General features: G+C 40.7%; 1 long non-coding RNA gene across 1 annotated transcript; it reads left to right on the top strand.

The window, feature by feature from the left end:
- The first annotated feature begins 224 nt into the window (after positions 1–224).
- LOC135290085 (uncharacterized) lies at positions 225–2610 on the top strand. The gene is made up of 2 exons (XR_010352800.1): positions 225–345; positions 2121–2610. It is a non-coding gene; the product is annotated as an uncharacterized LOC135290085 (long non-coding RNA).
- The last annotated feature ends 12080 nt before the right edge of the window (positions 2611–14690 follow it).

Raw genomic sequence — 14690 nt, 5'->3', positions numbered from 1 at the left:
CATAAATCCACTGAAGCCTTCTGTCTTTTCCTTTGACAAAAAGGGCTAGCACTGGGACTATATCAGGTTTTTGAGGCTGAGATTGAAGGCACTTGAGATGGTAGTTCATGTTCAGACTCAGGTGTTTATTATTTCTTATCAGTGCTACAGACTCACAGCCATGAGTTCTGCAGCCTTTCATTAGCAAGGCACAAAATGGCTAACTACCTCATTACAATGGAGAATGTAAGAAATGACACCTAGATTATTTTCACTTTTAACCCAATAACTGATCCCTCTGAAACCCACAGTGCGGAGTTTCCAGACCCATGAAGAAGAAGAAGGTGAAGAAGAAGGAAAAAGAAGGTGAAGAAGAAGAAGAAAAAAGAAGGTAAAGAAGAACAGCCTGCCTCTGCCCTAAAGCCTCCATCTTGGTTCATATTTATTTCTATATTCTAAAGCCCTAAACTCCAAGTTTTCTTCCCTGTGATATTACACACTTCTAACCAACTCCACACCCGTAATCCCATGCTATCAATCAATTTTGGAAGCCTGTTCCATGGTCTCAGGTCAATTGCAGTGTTCTCTTGTGGGTCTGTGCCTTTAAGCACAGAAAGTTTAAAATTCTCAGCATCCAGGGTTCCAACAGGACTAGACAGAGAACCATTCTTTAACTTTTCTAGAGTTCCCTTCCCACTTCCTTCCTCATGACCTAAACCATTTCTGCAGGAAGGCAGCTATTCCCACTGTGGTGGTTGCTCCCTCTGGGATCAATGACTACCAAGCCAAAACAGGCCTCACCTGTACAGCCACAACCCTGTTGTTCACATCTGGGAGAGCCAGTCTGGTCACCACTGCAGTGGAAAATGGAGGATATCTGCAACACCACTTAAATTATAAGGAAATTATAAGGAAACTGCTGGGATAAAATGGTTGACAAAATCAACAAAATCTCAGCATCAGCAGCCATCCTCAGATATGCCCTAGCAGGACAAGTAACCTGCAGATCTTTACTTCTTCCCATCTCTCTACTTCCCCTGTGCTAGATTTCATGTAATAAATATGAATCCTGTTAGTACACCCTTGGAGAAAATATCCATCAGTGTGGTTGATACAGCTGAGGAGCCTGAGGCAATTCCATGCCTCCTGTTGTCCTCAATGCCTTTGTGAAATAATTACTTCATAGGATCTCCATGGGATCTTTTATTTTCAAACCTAGATTTGCATCATCAGCAGATGTAGCCTTTATGTGCTGCTGTTCAAGACAGAAAGATTTTGAAAGACCTCAGGCAAAATTCTAAAGCTCCCCTCCAGCCTTTCCTCCAGGACAAAAGGGCAGCACAGATAACCCCTGAGGAGGATAACTCTCTTGCCAGATAGCCATCCACACTACAGGATGGAATCTGGGTTGGATTTCCACTTCACCTGAGCAAATTTCATGTGGCAAAAGCCTTCCTACAGTCAAGGTGAAATCACACCACAGCAACTTCACCCTCTTCTACAGTACATACTGTCCCTCCCATACCTTCAAGATTTGTCATATCTAGTGATCTTCTAATCATGATTTGATTTTCAGAGTGTTCCAAAATGGTCTGTTCCACTTGTTTCAATATTTTTTCTAGGTGTTGACAGTATGTAGATTGGTTGATAATTCCCTAGCTCTTCCCTTTCCTTCAGAACATCAGACCAAAATCTGCCCTTTTCTCTCCCTCCTAGGTCTCACATATGCTTCAAGAGAGTGGCTAGCCAGTTTTGCAAATTGAACCAAAACAAAAAAATCTGTGTTTTTAATGAAAACCCTTAGCCTGCCTTCTGCCTGCTGACAGTTGTTCTTCCCCCCTCACTGGCATTACCATGTTAGTTACCATTGCAGTTTAATGAAGGCTGAAAGGTGAAAGCCATTAACCATTTCAACCCTCCAGGCAAAATCAACTCTTCTTCACTAAGGATGAGCTTCTTCCTTCATCTTCCTCCTGCTGAAATATTAATAGGAAGCTGTTTGCTATCTTTCACATCCCTTCCTAGTTGTGTTTAATTTTGTCCTTTGGCCCTTATGATTTTGTCCATATATGCTCCAGCAATTATTTTAGAATCATCTTTAGTAAACTGACCTAACTTCCACTTCTTGCATGTCCTCACAGAGCATTTGCCAGATGCCTGGAACTGCCAGTCAAAACCAGTGTAGGCTGTGATTCTCCTCCAAGCTGGAGACTGGGGGAAACCAGGATCCTCTACCAAATAATTTCCACCGGATGAGGTTGCTAAGAAGAAATATTCTGGGATCATCTCTCTGTGAGCAAAGAGAAACCTCAGTATTGCACTGGATTGAGAAGCAGGTGCCTAAGAAAGAGTTGTGCCATCAAATGGCAGAAAGTGTCAACCCTCTGTAATCAATTATAGATGTCTCTTTTTTACACTCTCCTTGGAAACTGAGGCATGGGAATTTTGAAGAGAAATAGGATATTTAATGGTCTCAAACTCACATCCCTGTGCATGAATCCTCTCCCATGTTTTCTTAAAATTTTGCTCCTTTGCTCAGAATGGCGACACATCCTCACTAACGAGCCCAAATCTGGCATTTCTTGTGTCACCTCCCCTGGGAGATGCAAGTGCTTGCTGAGGAATAGCTGTTTCCACTGTGTGTTCCTGTGGAGAAGTGTGGTGAAGAAAGTGCTGGAGTAAATTATCTGCTGTTTGAGTTATTGTCATGAATGCTAAAACAGATGTTTCTTATGCATGAACTTCTCATGATCTTGGGCTGCAGGCTGGCGGGATAATCAAATATTATTACAGCATGGAACAAGGAGTTGTAATGGGCATAAAAATCCCAAATCTCGCTCCCAATGATATAGTTTTTTCCACAGCTTATCCCTTAAACCACACACGTGCTAGTTCTTGCACATCCAGCAGCATTTTCTGTACCAATTCTTAGCTGGAAGTGAGACTTTTGGCAAATTATTTGGAAAACTCCATAAAATGTATACTCCTGCTTCCTCAGCTAACGCTAAGCTCAGTGCCCTTCAGTGTGCTCGAGGTCTCTGGAAGGTTCTTGGGCATGACTGTTTCTGTTGCCTTGTCCCAGGTGAGAATATCTATTCTTACACCTACCATTAGCATGCCCTGGGCTTTGCAGGAGAAAATGCATCAAAGCCTTTTGCAGTGCCCCAGGGACACAAAGCAGCTATAAAGCAAGCTAAAGCAGTTAATTGCTCTGCTTCCCCAAAGCAGCATAAAGGAGTTGGAGCTCCCTGGAGACTCCAGCATTTAGAGAGTAGTTTCTGTTGTATGAAAGGCAGAACTCTTAAAATCATAGACAGAATGCTCAAAGGGATTTTAGGTCACACAGTCCAACTTTTCCCACTGAGGTAGGCCCAAGGTTAGAGGCAGGTTATGGCTGATGATGTTTGCTTGCACCTTTGTTGTGAACTGGAGGTGTTTATACAATCTGTGTCTGCAGACAGCTTTGTGCCTGTCCATGCAGAGTGGCTGAGCTCTCAGAAAAGATCTGCACACCAAATCCCCAGCCTGCTCTTTCTGTTTGCTGTGCAGTTTTCATACCTGCTGTAGAACATCTGACAGGAGCCAGCACTGGACACAGCAGCAGAGCTCTCTTCTTCCAGTAGCCCCTGGCACTTGAACCTGGATTCAGACTTGTCACCATGTGGAAGACTGTGACCCTGTGACCCTGCATTTGGGATCCAGGCCCAGCCTTCCTCCAGCTGCACTGCTGGCAGACAGCAGTGCCCTGTTGGGAGCTGCCTTTCCAGTGAGCTTGAGGACATGTAGCAGAGCTGAATATCCCTGACGTTCTGCACATGTTGATTTGAGGTCAACTCCACATTATGTGACTGCCACATTCTCTTGTTGTAAACAGAAAAAAAAAGACATTTTGTATAAATGACTCTCATCTTTAGCAATTCCTTGCAGCACTTTCTTGCACTCACCCTACTAATCATGAGGTTAAGGAAATGCTGCTTGAGAGATGTGGTAATGACTTGAAACCCAGCACAAGCAGTAAAAAACTGCACTGCTTTAGGAAATATTGTCATTATCTTATAAACACAGCATATCTGCATAGTCTCTGTCTTAGCACATATGGACCACGGAGAAGAAATTATATTACATCATCACATTACCATGTGCAGTTGGCCAGAATTTTGGGAGCTGTTCCTTAACTCCAGGATCAGACGAGAGTAAAAAGGGGAAAGAAGCAAGTGACAGGTAGAGCTGCATCAAAACAGAATGTTCAATTTTTTAGAATAATTTTTTTCATCTGAGACAGTTTTACAGTGGTAGAGTTATAAACTCATCTTCCCCCAAGCATGTCAAAGTTTCTGTGGAATGAAGTTCTTTGTGTGTAGTTTATCCATGAGTTGAAGTAATTTCCTTGGCTGTATCCTAAAATAGCAGAGACATCTATTTTCCTTTACCATATGAAATAAGAGTAATTGCAACACAGGCCAGAGCAATACATTCAGTTTGGCCCTTTATGGTACTTATATCAATCCCTCAGCAACAGGGAAGATTTGTAGGATGAATAAAAGTGTGTTCACAACTTCTGCCATGGTAGGAGGCTCACCTGAGCTGTCTGCTCTGCAGTCACAGCCTGTTGAGCCAGTGGAGTTCATGGGCTAGGTTATCCACCCCCACACAGGTGTATACTGCTGAGGGTGAACAGTCCCTCAACCCCACATTACTGCCTGGCTGTCCATGGAAACACTGTCACAGAATCACAGAATGGGTTTGGTTGGAAGGAACCTCAAAGATCATCAAGTTCCAACCCCTCTGCTGTGGGCAGGGACATCTTCCACTGGACCAGGTGGCTCAAAGTGTGACCACACAGGGAACCTGCATTGGTTTGGTCACACAGAGAGATTTGCACTATTTGATTTCAGAACTACTCACTGCAGAAGTCATTCTTCCATGGAACTGAATGGTTTGAGGTTGGAATTTGTGTGGGTTTTTTTTTTGGGTTTTTTTTTTTTTTTTTTTTTTTTTGGGTTTTTTTTTTTTTTTTTTTTCCATGAGGAAATTTGCTCAGTGGTGGAAATGACTCATTGATGGATATGCAGTGCCAGATACATACATGGGAATCTAAGCTAACAGCCAGGTTTGACATGCTTGATTTCTACCAACAAATGAAGAAAAATAGGTCAAAAAGAACAGAGAAAATTTGGGGAACTCATATATCCCGCTTCATAATAGTTTGTTAAAAACCAAGATATCCCTATGGCACATATGAACATGTTAAAAAGCAAGATATGCCTATGGTACACATATGAATGAAGTGGGCTCTGAAGTCTCTGTGCAGTAATATATAGACATGCAATATGCATTACCTGCTCAGGGCAGGGACATTTTACAGGATTTAAGACCGCCTTTCTATGAATTGTAAGTCACAGAATATCACACAGTTGCCTGCAATCAGATCATGCTAAAAGATTACCTTGAAAAGCCTCGAGCCATGGCTGGAAACAGCAGGAGACTGAGCAGCCTCCACTCCTCTTGCTGACTTGTTTCAGCAATCAAATCAGTCTGACTTTGCAGAGACTGGTGGATCTTACCTCAACCCTAAGCTTGTCTCATGTTAACTAACAGCTTTTGTATTCTGCACAATTTCTTTTGGTGTTTTTTCCATGCCTCCAAGAAGCATCTCATTGTTCTTACCTGGTAACTTACAGAAGCCAAATTTTCTAATAACTTATTTATTTCATTGTGAGATATTTTTCTTGCTTCCCTACTGTTTTGTTTTTTTTTTCCCTATGGCTTTTCTCTTCTTCCTGTGCATTTTTTTTCAGCATCCCTTTAAAAACAGCATTATCAGGCCAAGGTGCTGATACACTGCTGCCACAAAACCAGGTTAAAATCACATCCCTTTTCTTGCTCACTTTCCTCCCCTGTGTAAGTCTGATGATGACATCAATGATGTCATTTCCCCCAACATCATTCTTGAGGTTCATCTGCACATCCAATATCATCTTTAGGTCTGCTTTGGTTTGTGCTTCAAGGACTCAGCTGCCATCTTTATTCACTTGCATTTACTTCAAATGGCCCTAATTTACAAAATATTTCATCATCGTTTTCTTACTGCCTAAGCACAGGAAAAATTTAGGAGTCTGACAAGATTTATGCCATTGGGAAGGTATAGTTTCAACCCCAAAGCTGCTGATAAAAACTTGGGTTTGGGCCAATCTCTGTGTGATCCACTAAGAGATCTATTGCTTGATAAAATCTACTCACTAAAAAAAGTAAATAAATTGATAACTGAGAGCTAAGTGGTTCTTTAATCCATTAATATTTGTGCTTCTGTGTTTTACAGGGCATATTTTATCACATTCTTTTTAGAAAATTATGTGGTACTAAAATCCTAAAATATCTGGAGCATGTTTAAGCTATGCAGTCTCCTTATTCAGTTTACTGCTGTATACAGATTATCAGTTTTGGTAAATAACAGCCATTTTCATATTAAGATGTCATTAACTGTCATTAATTGCAGTCCTAGCCTTGAGCCTTATTGTTGATTTATGAACATCTCTTTTTAACACAAATAACTTGTTGGCTTCAAGCCTATCTTTGTATTCTCTTGTTTGTCTTCAGCAAACATTGGCAGAGAATTAACATTTTCCAGTCATTTGTAGTTTCCCCTTTAATTGTGAGATTAATAGGAAACATTAGGGAACCAGACATGACACCAGCTTCACTTTAAGATGCCTGAGTCCAAGTTATGCAGACCTGCTCTTGTTTATTGGTCTCTGAACCACTCAGAAGGTGGTTTGTCATCCTCATGTGATCTCAGTGTATCATCACCCTTCTGGATCCCAAAGCAGACTGGAAGCATGCCACCTTCATTGTTACTGGCATTTGAGTTGTTCCTGATATATTTAAAAAACCCCCCTTCTTCTTGCCTGTGACCCTTTTGACTCTGGATAGTGTCCAGCTTCTCTTATCAGCCACCTAATCAGAGAGGAACCCCAAAACATATCCCAAGCTTTTCATTTGCAAATTGTTAACTGTTTTAATTGTTTGTACTTATTGCTTTTACTTGCCAATTGTACTTCTAACTAAAACTAGTGTTTTTTTTTTCTTTTCTGATGTTTTGACACCATTTTTATCAATAAAGTCCAACTGCTATCCCTGATGACTCTTGCTTTCCCTTCTTCTAGTGCATGTTTAGTTGTGGTATTTGAGTTTATGGGCAAAACTCACTGTTTCCATTTCTGCTATGAGAAATGCTGAACAAGTGACAAAAAGAGTTTGAACCTTCAGGAGGAGACTCCCAGCATACAGACACATGAAGAATCCAAAAATAATAACTAAAAAATACAAATCAGTACAAGCAATCTATTGGTGATTTTGTTAAAGCATCTGCCAGAAGGCATCAGAGCAATGCACAGGGTATTGGTTTGATTATTGGGATAATTAGGCCACGGGCTGACCTCTGACACCACCTGGTTGTGTGACCACTTTCAACTTTTTCTCTGCATTTGTCCTTTAACAATGAGCAGATAACATTCTATAAACTGTATAATAAATATCTATGTTTAAGAAGAGTTCAGTGAAGACTGCAGATGCAATCACAAATCTGATGCTCTTAAGTGTTGAAGATTTAACTAGCAACGAAAAAGTTTTCATCTGCCTATTTCCCCTTGTTTGTTTGCTTTTTTAATATGCAGTTTCCCAGGAATTTGGGTATTTTTACTGAAGGAAGAAAGCATCTTTCTTTTCATTCATTGCTGTTTGTTTGCTTGGTTTTCTAATATGCTGCTCCCATGGATTTCTTCTTTTTTTGTGGTAAGGGAAGAATCCCACAATGTTTTTGCATCATTCTCCTCACTCAGCAGCAGCAGCACAGCTCGAGCTGTGTCTGGAGCTCCAGAGCAGAGTCAGAGATGATCTGAAGCCCCTGCAGGAAACCTCTGAGCCACAGCCTGCAGGTGTTGAGCAGTGCTGTGCTGCTGAGCCTGATGTGGTGGGCACAGGTGAGTTTACACAGAGATCTTGTCTTTCTTTGCCTCCTGTTTTTATGTCTCTGCATTCCTATCAGTGGGGTTTTACTGACACAGGTCATGCTGTGTAAAACATGAATCTATGTGGCCACACATTCATGTTCCAGCATTGTTATCAGACTCACAGAATTTTCTTGAGAGTCACCTGTGATGGAAAAATGCTGGTTTTACTACTAAAGTTTAAGTAAAGCAAATACATCTGGAATTCCACATAATAAAAGAAAAAGGCAAATCTCTTAACCCTAGCCTTCCTTGCAGTGAAACTTTTAAGGCCAGCAGACAGAAAGGCTCTTCTTGCATTTCTCAGAAAGATTAGAACAGTGCAGGAAGTCTGACAAATGTCTCTATAACTCTCCCTGTGCTATGACAAGGTTAAGTTAAATATTTGTATTGCTCAAATCTTATGCTGCATTACCACTGAGGCTGTTGCTGAACATGTTGTGACCTACCAGCTGTGAAGGCAGAGCAGGAGACACAGGGAGCAGAGGAGGCCACTGAAATCTGTGGAGGATTTCTTTATAGATGATGGGATTACTCCTGGCAGGGCATGTTCCTCTCCATAAAGCTACCACTGGCTGATCTTTCAAGGGCTGAGTGCCACCAGCTGTGATCTTCTACTCTGGAACATTTTATAGGAAACTACTAGAAAATGCGATTTCTTTAGTCATTCAAATTAATTACAGATTAAACATTTGTATAGGAAGTTTAAACTCATGGCTGTATTTCGTTACTGCCCCAGAATTTTTTTTTAATGAGTCTTCTGAAAATGCAGTAAAATATGTTTTTATTGGAAATTCTCTTGAAGAGTTGCAAGGTACATGTAATCAATCTAAAGTTCTGTGTCTGTCTCTCTGTAATTTTTTTTTTTTTTTTTTTTGCTGAGGCCCCTTACTAGTCTCACACTTATTGGTTTCTCTGGGTCTGGATTGAAGGCACTTGTGACAGTAGTTCATATTCAGATTCAGGTGTTTCTTATCAGTGAAACAGCCTCCCAACCATGAGTTTGGCAGCTTTTCATTAGAAGGCACAAAATGGCTAACAATCTTTTGTTACAAGGTATTTTAAGACTAAATTATCCAATTAAGAACTGACACCTAGATTATTTTCCATTTTAACCTAATAACTGATCACACAGAGACTGCAATGCAGAATTTTCTACCCAATTACAAAATGCCACCCAAACACAAGAAGAAGGAAGAAGAAACCCAGGACAACACCCTGTGCCTTCCATCTTGCTTCCTTCTACAACATACTAAAAATCTCAAAACCTAAATTTCTCACCTGGTGATACACCTACACTACTCTCCATAATCTATTTCACACTTTTGTGGATTCCAGTCTATCTTGAAGTCTAGGAAACTTTCTCCATGAATGAGGGTCAAAGTCAGTGCTCCCCTGGCGGTCAGGACACCCCAGAGCAGACAGAGAAATATTCCCAGTGTTCTGGGTTTCCACAACACTTCAGTTATTGCTTTGATGATTTCAGCTTGCATAATGCAAAATATGAATGACACCAGGAAGAGCCACATGACCTATTGGTTGTCCCCAATCCTGTGTGAGGTACTCATCTGTTTCCACTCTTCCTTAGTGAATATTGGGGGATACATTCCCTCTGTCAGATACCACCCAAAATATACCTTCAAGTCCAGTCCCTTAATCATTCACTTTGACTAAATACTGATTGTAAGTTGTACTTTTTTTTGGAGTGAACTGTCTTTTCCTGAAAATCAAAACTTGTCATGGGGCACAGTTCAGCTCAGCTCAAAGATCCTCCCACTGAACAGGACACCAACCCTGCAGCATCCTCCAACACAAGCATTCCTGCAAGGCAGGTCATGGAGTCTGATGGCCCATTCCATCAAAACACCCCTGGCCCACACAATGGTGCACAAACTTCAAGCAGCTGAAGCAGAACTAAGGCACAGAAGTTGGCAATGACATCTCAGAGGCACAGACCACTGATGCCAGGAAAAGACCAGAGCCAACTGCTGAGCACTGTGACAACGAGAGAGTGCCAGCACTGAATGAGGTGGGCACAAGGTTTCTGCATCATTTGTCTCTGGGCCCATGTTCACCCTTGAATGGCTATAATAGGTATATTTAGTATACCTGCAGCCTCAAATGTCCTTGCCCATGCAATTTATGAAGTCTTCCCATCTGAGTCTTCTGCGTCTATTTCTCTAGGCTTGAGAGGTTTAATCTTTTCATTCTTCATAGATTATTCATAGTAAACATTTTTGAAAGTTGAAGCAACCAAACAACATATTTTAATCCATGTCTAACACACATGAATAACCCACTTGATCTTTCACTAAGCAGCCACCTCTAGCAGTATAGAAGATACCAGTGTCCATAAATGGTGAAAGAACCCTGGAAGCCCAATAGCCATCTAAACAAAAAAAAAAAAGGTCTGTTTTTTTCACAGTGTGTAATGGAAATGCTATTTGAGATACATCATACTCTTTACACACTGCAAGAAGCATCCTCTGTTACTTGAATCCCATCATTTCCCTTGGAAAAGGGTCATGGAAAAGAAACCCACAAACCTTATGTTTAAATAACATTGTAGGCCTGGCTGCAACTCATGAGTGTGATGAAAATGCCTAATTAAGGTTTCCAGTTTGCCCCTAATTCACACTGCTCCAGTTTTACAGCATGTGTCTCATGTTGTGCTCACAGTGAGATCCCTCAGGGACTGAAGAGTCCCTCCACACCCAGGCAGTTTGGGTCAATCAGAAAGTATTTTATTAGCTCTGAGTGATCTTTAATGTTATTTGAACACTACAGTCTGGGTAGTAGACTCTAGTTTTTACAGTAACATTCAAATTATTCAAGGGCAGCCTAAATATGGCAGTGTTATTAACAGAGCTGTTCAAGATTACTGCTTGATTTTTTTCTTCTACCACTACAACATACAAAGATAAAGCACTGAACAAAGGTCTTAGGAGACAGAACTTTCTTACAAGGTTTCTAGGTGACTTTGAACTATCACTTAGGTCCCCATTTAGCCCAGCTAACTTTGATTTGAGGCTACCTACATTGTCAGAGGATAAGAAAGAGAAAGTAAAAAAGGAGTAGAAGCTTTCAGAGATAAGCTCCTTATGCATTAATGAGCATTGTCCAGGTGACCAGCCTTCTTTGAAAGTTGCAGGAACCTTGGCCAGCTGTTTTCCTGCTTGAGGATGTTCAGTCCAGGCAGTAAACTAAATAAAAGGTATTTGGGCATATGTCTCTAGGCAGCAGATCTGTAACTGGTAAATATTTTTCTTTTTTTTAATGGGGAGCATTGCAAAAAATATTCCCTAGAGATCAAGAGATATTGCATCCACAGTAGCTCAGCTGCTCCAATGCAGTCCTGTGCAGGACATGATGTGCATTGATCCTGGAACTCACACAGAGAGCACACTTCTCCCTGGCCTGTGTGCATTACTTTCACAGGGTGTGAGCTCAGATCAGTTTAAATTGAAAGAAGGCAAATTTTGATTAGAAATTACAAAGAAACTCTTTACTGTGAGGATGGTGGAGCACTGGCACAGGCTGTCCAGGGAAGCTGTGGATGCCCCAGCCCTGGAGGTGCTCAACACCAGATTGGACAGGGCCTTGAGCAGCCTGGGATAGTGGGAGATGTCCCTGCCCAAGGCAGGAGGGGTTGGAACAAGGAGATCCTTCTGTTCCCTTCCACCTCACACTGCTCTGTGATTCCATGGCTCCATGATGACCAGCCTGAGTCTGGCTTTGCTCTGGTGAACAGCACATCCCAGGGAAGCACAGCAGAGCAGCTGAAGAAGAGCTGAAGCCTTGCTCCTGCTGTTCTTACTGCCTGGTTCATCTGGCCTTGACCAAGATTATAGTTTCTCTACTGGCATCCTGCTGCTCCTTGTAAATTGGTATTTACCACACACACACTCCTTTAAGGGTAACCCAACATTTTATAGCACATTAAATACCATCCAAATGTAAAATGTTTGGATTTGTAAATTTGCTTTGCTGCTATTTCAGCTTTTATTGACAATTGTATTTGTTTCTACAGAGACATTGTTTTTCTTTTCCCATGTCTTACAACATGACTAAGAGAGACACAGAGGATTAACCCTTCTACATCCAGACCACTGCAACTCAAAGCACACCCAGCCAAGCTGCTGAGCTGTAGACAGACTGCACATGGGAAAACCACTATACCTGTGAGGGTTCCCAAAACCAAGGGCATCTTTGTACAGAGAGTGCACATTTTGATAGAAGTTTCAGTCCTTGGTTAACCCAGTGTAATAAACTATTATTATAACCAAGTTACAATATCTTGGTTCTGGCAGCTTCCTCAGTGAGTGACTTTTCCTGCCACAGACTAATTTCAATTTTGAAGCTAATTTCCATTTTGAAGGGGTCTGTAAGCTATGTCTACATCAAGTGACAACCACATAACCTGTAGATATTGAGATATGCTTTAAACTGACTAGGACGAGGAACAACAACCCAAAGCTTTAATGTGGGTTTGTTTTCTGAGGCAGATAAGCCAACCTACCCCTAGGTCATCAACAGGCTGCTACCAACACCCGGAGGGGAGTGCTGGGTGGCATGGGACAAAACTGGAATAGCTTTGGTGCTGGCAATTAAACTTTAGGTATGACCATGGCACAGTTAGATCTATTTCCCTATTTTAAAACTCCAGCTGTAGCCACACACACAAGTAAGTCTGAATCCAGTTTGATGTTCCTAATCCTGATGGATTCCTGCAAGTTAGAATAGACACTAAAAGTTCCAGAGGGTCACACTTTATTAAGACCTCCTGTTATTTCATGAGGCAGTGTTATTTCATGGCAGTTGAGGCTCACATTTTTACAGGACATAAGACAAAGAGAGGTTGATTTGCCAGGAATGGATGTGCTCATTCCCCCTCCATATATGCATCACAGATGTCTCAAAAGACAAAAAGCTAAAACTATTCTGCAGCAACAAAGATAATTTATGTTCCCCTTCCACAGTTATATATAATTTGTTATTATATAATTTGTATATAATTACAAAATATTTCCTTCTCTTTCCTCCTTAAAAAAAATATAAATTAAAAGAAGCACTGGTTGGGATGCTTGGTGGGATGATGGAATGTCTGTTACACTGAAATAGGGGATTGTGCTGGCTAAATATTGATGTGTGGAGTGTAACTTTTATGTGAGTTGTCATCTTTAAACGTTCAGCATCTGCTCCTCACACAAGATGCCCTCTGTTCCTGCAGAGTGAACACACAACAAAGACTGTGATGAAATATTTTGTGTTCTGGGGTTTAGAATGTCTCTTCTGTTAGGGCAGGATGTAATAAAAAATTAACCTGTGGATGATTAGGAAGTGTTTAACAAGGGTGGGAAGGCAGGCAATGTTTTTTACTCAGCTGAAGCCCCATGATGGCTAAAATAAGCTTTTGTCCTGAAATGAAATACAGACTTGAAGTTCAAAAGTGGAACCTCTGTTGCCAACTTGCAATTTTGAGACAAAACTATGGGGGTTTATTGGAACCAAAGCATCTCATGGCTTCCAAAATAAAGCACAAGCCCTGTCATGGGATGAGAAGTCCATCATAGACTGAAGCCATGAAAGATCTAATCATCAGATGTGATGACAAGGGGAAACACCCAAGGCTCAATCTCTTTTTCTCATTATGAGACTAGCTAAGGGCAAACTGGTTTTGTTCTCTTTTTATTTTTGTTTCCGGATCATTGCTTATAGGAAATAGGATAGAGAGTTTTTATATATGATTCTATGATTTATTGTTCTTGGATTTGTATTTATTTGGGCAAATGATTCATCTGTGACTAATTATACTTGCTTTAATGCCATAAACATGTTGTTCCAGAAGATATTTTCTGTATTTCTTTCGTCTTCTTTACTGTGCAGTGAATATAAATTTTTCCTAAAAAAATCTCTCCAGAATCTCACAGCTCTTGTTACTGAATATTTATTAATCACAAAAATTTGCTCAAGAGGTAGGATTAAAATCACCATTAGCTAAATATCACATATAGCCAGAAAATAAAAGAAGATATGACTGCAATTGGTGTTGTTGTCCATGCTCCAAGTGCTGTTCTTTAATATCACAGTGTCTTTAATAACACAGTATCTCAGCCATGGCCTGGAAGATGAGCATGTTACTGTAAACAGATTATTTTTCTGCTAGTTCTTCCCCAGTAATCCCAGTTCCATCATTGATTAAGAAACTACAGGGCAAGGCTTACATTAATACTACTCCACACTCAGAATTTGCAGCTGTTTTCATTTGCCTGCCACATTTTCACACAAACAAATTTGCCTTTCCAACCAAACCATAAGGGTTAGAAATGTACTTTTATTTAAAAGAATAGGCAAAGCTTTGCAAAATCACATAACCTCAAAGCTGTCTTTTGAAGGAAAACAAAAATTATGGGTCTTTTAATGATATCATTGTTCTTCCAGGTCTATTCTTTGACAGTCTGGTCCTGCCTCTCTTGCTAAATATGACAGAGGATGGAGATTCAGGCAGGGTTCATCAATCTGGCTACATAAAAGTTGAGATGTCTGAGCTGAGATAATCATCCTGTGTCAACATTCCAGAGTCACCAGAAGAAGACATGGACTGGGAATTGAGCCAATTTATTTTAAACATTTATTTTAGTATGAGAACAATTTTCCTCTGAGATTGACTGAAAAGGGCATGCAGCTCACCATTTGGAATACAGG

The sequence above is a fragment of the Passer domesticus genome, chromosome 1 (assembly GCF_036417665.1).
Source record: "Passer domesticus isolate bPasDom1 chromosome 1, bPasDom1.hap1, whole genome shotgun sequence".
In the NCBI taxonomy this organism is placed as follows: domain Eukaryota; kingdom Metazoa; phylum Chordata; class Aves; order Passeriformes; family Passeridae; genus Passer; species Passer domesticus.
Note: the sequence above shows the minus strand (reverse complement) of the source record. Positions and strands in the feature narration are given on the sequence as shown.